A 6000-nucleotide genomic window follows, 5' to 3' on the forward strand; every position below is an offset into this window, starting at 1 on the left:
CTGGAATACATTGCAAAAACAAAGACTCAGTACTTAATGTCGAAGAAAAAATGTGCACTGTTTATAGATTACTCAATACTTTAAGATTTGCTTTATTTTGAAGTGTGTACATGAATGTGTGTCTGTGGGTGTGGGTGTGTGTTTGTGGACATGAGTACAAGTGCTAATGATGGTTATAAGATGTCATCAGATCCCATACAATTAGAGTTATAGCTGGTTGTAACGAATCACATGTGTTATGGAAACCAAACTCCAATCCTTGATAGTAGCAGAACACTCTCCTAACTCTGTTCCATCTCTTCATTTCTAATTGATATGGACAAGTAAAAGCTGAAGAAATCTAGATGCTAGATTTTAAACCAGTCTAACATGACTAACCCATCATTATAGTATAGAGATGGAGGGAGATATTATCTTTACAAAATGAACTAGTGCTCTCTGCATAAAACCAGAAGTAATAATTGATATAAAAGCCAATGTTAACTATAAGAAGAACCATGAGTGAGACTTATAATATTTGAAATATACAGGGTGTTGAGGAATATTATAAATACTGTAACCACAAAATTACATTTTGCTGGTAGGTTTGCAAGGAAGTAGTGAATCACAATGTTTAATACATTCTGAAGAAGGGAAAGACGCAAGGATGAGTCTGAAAAATGTTACCACAAGAAAGGAACTGTGAAATCCAAGCTGAGAGTATGGCCAAAAAAAGAAAAAGAAAAAAACATAAGAGGTGCATTTAAACCTTATTCTACAAGACACAACCAATACTAGCGAATGCTAAATAGAAGGCCTTCCCGGGCATACAATTTAATATAGTTCTAGAGGACACAAAATTCATAACATGCACTGATTACAAAATTTCACTGTTGTAATCTCAAAAACTAGCACAGGATGGCATGCCTTCTGTATTTTAACAAAGGAAATATCAGATTCATATCTGAGTTAACTCACATTTTAAGTGTGTGTTTGGTCATTAGCTAGGTGTTTGAGAACTCAGTGACAGCTTTTTCCAACCTAATGGGCTGTGAGCAAATACTGCATTGTGTGCTAGAACTAATATTACAGATCTTGACAAGTTGACATGATATTTTTAAGTTTACATTTTTTCATAGATGCTTGTTGATGGATTGCCAAAAAATCTCTCCTAAAAATATGTATGGTTCTCACCTATATTTAGAGTCTTACTCTTTTTAAACTAAATGAGTATAAACACTAAATATTGCTCTCAAGGAAAACTCATTCACAAACCTTGCATTTCCTGTTTCATCTATCTGAATTTAGAAATTTTACTGGTCTCCCTAACTTTTTGTTGCAGTGATAAAATATTCTGATGAATGTAATGTAAGGAAGGAATCTTTCACTTCATTGCTCACTGTTTCAAGAATTCATCGTGGTACAAATGAATAATACACAGCAAAAGGCATGGAAAGCATATGTTCCTCAGATACAAGGTGTTAAGTAACACATCAAATAAAAGGTTTGGTTTGGCTGAGACATAGACTTTACTTCACTACATGAGTGAGCTACAATATTTTGCTATTGAGTATGCAAACCAGGCATGGTTTTACTCCACTAGGATTATATTTCAAGTTTACCCTAACATTCAATATCATAAGAAGAAGAAGAAGAAGAAGAAGAAGAAGAAGAAGAAGAAGAAGAAGAAGAAGAAGAAGAAGAAGAAGAAGAAAGCTAATGAGGAAGTCATGGTTTTCTTTTTAAACGTTATTGAATATTTCTGGTCTTATTTTATATTATATGATGTCTCATATTATTATAATTATTACTATACTATTATATAATATATATAATATATGTGCATAGTTTGAGTATATAGTATATACTTATTACTATACTATTATATAGGTCCATCTTACTTTTAGCAAATCTAGATTTGAACTTAGGAAGACTCTCTGAACCCATGTCACAGATTTAAGGAAATTTATGCCTCTACCATTTGCCTCATATCAGTCTACATACAATTAAGATAGGAAGGGTAGATTCCTATTTATCTGTCATCATATTAATGAGAACAGAGAAAGGCAGGGATCAACTGAAGTATTTCTCAAAATCTCTTCTAGGTGCAAGAAAACCAAATGATGACAGTTTCCAGAGTTAAAAAAAATCCCAGAAGCTAAAACTATACTGCAAGATTCTATAACTTTGAAGAAAAGACTCAATGTGAAAGTTAACTGGAAAAGACGAAAAAACAGGGCACAGGAACTGGGGAACTGCCATGGACAGGATACTTTCCTGCAGTTGCAGTGGCAAACCAGAGCTGAGGCTGAGCCACAGCTCTCCATAGCAAAATCCCACCCAGAAGGCGATGGTTTCCCAAGAGTGCTGTTGCTCCCAAATTCACAGGTGAGACCACACTTTTGTTCCAATAACTGGCCAAAGAAGGACCTGCCAGGAATCTATGGTGCACATGAACAGCAAAGCAGCTGGGGACAGGAACTTTGTGGTTCCAATCAGCACCCCAGAGCTAACCCTGTGATACAGGTCTCCACATCCAAATACTGCCCAGAGAGAACTTGTCTCCCAGTAGCACTAGCACAAAAAGATTAAAGATCTCTGCACCCCATTACTGCCATGAAATAGATGGACACCCAGGAAAGATCACAGGCTCACAGGAGGGACAAACCCCAGTCAGAGATGGAAAGACCTTCTAACACCAGCTACAACCAGATAGCAAGAAGCAAGTGCAAGAACCTAAGCAACAGAAACCAATTCTACTTGGCATCATGAGAACACAGTTCTCCCACTACAGCAAGTCCAAGATACCCCACGAAACCGGAAAATCAAGATTTGTATTTAAAATCACATCACATGATGATAGAGGACTTTAAGAAGCACATAAATAACTCCCTTAAAGAAATGCAGGGGAACACAAGTAAACATGTAGAAGCCCTTAAAGAGTAAACACAAAATTCTCTTAGAGAATCACAGGAAAACACAACCAAACAGGTGAAGGAATTGAACAATACAATCCAGGATTCAAAAATGGAAATAGAAACAATAAAGAAATCACAAAGGGATATAATACTGGATATAGAAAACCTAGGAAAGAGATCAGGAGTCATAGATGTAAGCATCACCACCAGCATACAAGAGATAGAAGAGAGAATCTCAGGGGCAGAGGATACCATATAGAACATTGGCACAACAGTCAAAGAAAATGAAAACTGAAAAAAAGCTCCTAACAAAACACATCCAGGAAATCTGGGACACAATGAGAAGACCAGACTTAAGGAAGATAGGAATAGAAGAGAATGAAGATTCCCAGCTTAAAGGGCCAGTAAATATCTTCAACAAAATTATAAAAGAAAAACTTCCCCAACCTAAAGAAAGAGATGCCTATGAACATAAAAGAAGCTAACAGAACTCCAAATAGACTGGAAAAGAAATTCCTTTAGTCACATAATAATCAAAACACCAAATGCACAAAACAAAGAAAGAATATTTAAATCAGTAAGGGAAAAAGGGCAAGTAACATATAAATGAGGACCTATTAGAATTACATCAGATTTCTCACCAGAAACTATGAAAGCCAGAAGATTATGGGCAAATGTCATAAAGAACCAAGAGAATACAGGGGTCAGCCCAGGCTACTATATCCCTCAAAACTCTCAATTATTGTAGATAGCGAAACCAAGATATTCCATGACAAAACAAAATTTGCACAATATCGTTCCACAAATCCAGCCCTAAGAAGGATAATGGATGGAAAATTCTAACACAAGGAGAGAGATTACACCATAGAAAAAGCAAGAATGTAATCTTTCAAAAAACACAAAATAAGGTAACCACACAATTATAATTCCACCCCAACAACAAAAATAACAGGAAGCAACAATCACTTCTCCTGAATAAGTCTTAACATCAATGTACTCATTTCCCAATTTAAAAAAAAAAGCCATAAACTGACAGACTGGATAAATAAATAGGACACAACATTTTGCATACAAAAAATGTACCTCAGTGACAAAGACAGGTACTACCTCAGAGTAAATGGCTAGAAAAAAATTTCCAAGAAAATGGTTCCAAGAAACAAGCTGGAGTAGCCATTCAAATATCGAATAAAATTGACTTTCAACCAAAAATTATCAAAAAAGTTGGGGAAGGACACTATATACACAACAAAGGAAAAACCCACCAAAATGAACTCTTGATTCAGGGCATAGATACTCCAAATGAAAGGGTCCCCAAATTCACAAAAGAAACTTTACTAAAGCTCAAAGCACACATTAGTAGTGGGAGACTTCAATACCCCACTCTCATCATGGAAACAGAAATAAACAGAAACACACTGAAATTCACAGAAGTTATAAATCAAATGGATTTAACAGATATCTATAGAACATTTCATCCTAAAACAAAAGAATATACCTTCTTCTCAGCACCTCATTGTAGAGAGCTGCGACGTGCCACGCCTCATGATGGCGCTGGTTTCAGCCTTCCACCCTCCCAACAGTGAGTGCTCCTTGCAGTAAACAAGTCCTTATTTGGCTATGTCTGCCTGGCCCGCTAGCTTCCGCGTAGTGACAGCCTATCTACATGATCCACGTGGCTTGCTAGGACTGGCCAGTGCTAGCTATTTAAGTGTGGTGCAGGGCGTTCCCCAAGGAGAGAAAGAGAGAGAGGAAGAAAGAGAGAAAGAGAGAGTCGGAAAAGAGAGAGAAGGAGAAAGAGAGAGAGGGGCAGAGGAGAGAGAGTCAGAAAGGAGAGTCAGAAGAGAGAGAAAGAATCAGAAGAGAGAGAGAGAGAGTCAGAAGAGAGAGAGTCAGAAGAGAGAGAGTCAGAAGAGAGAGAGTCAGAAGGGAGAGAGTCAGAAGAGAGAGGACACAGAAAAGAGAGAAACAGAAGAGAGACAGTCAGTCAGGAGAGAGATCCAGAAGAGAGAGAGGTCAGAAGATTGTATCAAGGTTCCTGAGTAAAACTGCTTGAAGATCTCCTGTGGTCGTGTCTTCCTTGCTGGTTGAGGTTGGGCGCGGCAAGTGGTCGCCCGTACGGGGAATCCTTGAATCCACCGTAAAGGGACTCAACTCTCTCCGAGATCAGAACTTCTTGCAGTCAGGGCAGCGCTGGAAAGCTCCCAAGGTAAGGTGGGACAATAAGGACCACGGGAAATAAGCGGCTATAAAGTCTCAGGGGAGTGAGCAAGTAAAGTTCACGGTAGCAGCGAACTGAAAGTAAAGTTCGTGGTAGCAGCGAACCGAAAGGAGACAATAAAGTTCCCAGGTTTTGGGACAAGGGTTAAGTTCTCGGATTGAGACAATAAGGTTCCCAGTTTTGGGACAAGTCGCAAAGCTCTCGGATTGAAACTATAAGGTTCCCGGTTTGGGGATAAGTTAAGAGGGATGTAGCTTACACCTGGAAATCTGGAGAGTTTTTTATTTGCTCCAGGAACAAGTGAATATTATGATGGGTGTGACTTTGAGTTTTATGGTTATATTATTACTGTGGGAGAGAGTACAAGATACAAGCTGTTCCGGTTTCAGACTAAGGAACACAGTATTTTGGGAGAATGATTTTGTCTTTGTGCTTTTAAAAGGTGTGATTAGGCTCTGGAAACCTCACAGAGTCATACTGATCAGATTTGATAGAGGTAGACTGCCTGAAAAATTTATTCACGAGCAGCGAACCGAAAGCAAAGTTCACGGTAGCAGAGAACCGAAAGTAAAGTTTGTGGTAGCAGAGAACCTAAAGTAGCAAAACGCACGGTGAATTTAGCCATAGCAGCATAGAAAGTTTTTGTCATGGGGACCTCACAGTCTCGTCCAATTTCTCTGGCTCTTCAAGAGCTGTTTGAGCAAAAGAAACTAAAAATAAAAAGAAGCACCATAGAGAGATTTTTGAGCGAATGCAATGCCATTGCACCCTGGTTTGCAGCCTCTGGTAATCTCACAGTGGCGAGCTGGTACAAGTTAGGGAAAGACCTTGATTTTGCCCGGGAACAGGGGACTCTAAGACCTGGGGTCCGTACAGTATGTCACT

At 38.5% G+C, this 6000-nt stretch overlaps 1 long non-coding RNA gene across 2 annotated transcripts in view; it reads left to right on the top strand.

The window, feature by feature from the left end:
* Positions 1-3903, top strand: part of LOC100909684 (uncharacterized) — a 73952-nt gene extending 70049 nt beyond the window's left edge. The window contains exon 2 of one of the 2 annotated variants that reach the window (XR_015627493.1): positions 2085-3903. This is a non-coding gene — a long non-coding RNA (uncharacterized LOC100909684). The remainder of the gene's footprint in view (positions 1-2084) is intronic. The other variant, XR_015627489.1, reaches the window with a different exon arrangement.
* The last annotated feature ends 2097 nt before the right edge of the window (positions 3904-6000 follow it).

This window comes from Rattus norvegicus, chromosome 8, assembly GCF_021556685.1.
Source record: "Rattus norvegicus strain SHRSP/BbbUtx chromosome 8, alternate assembly SHRSP_T2T, whole genome shotgun sequence".
In the NCBI taxonomy this organism is placed as follows: Eukaryota; Metazoa; Chordata; class Mammalia; order Rodentia; family Muridae; genus Rattus; species Rattus norvegicus.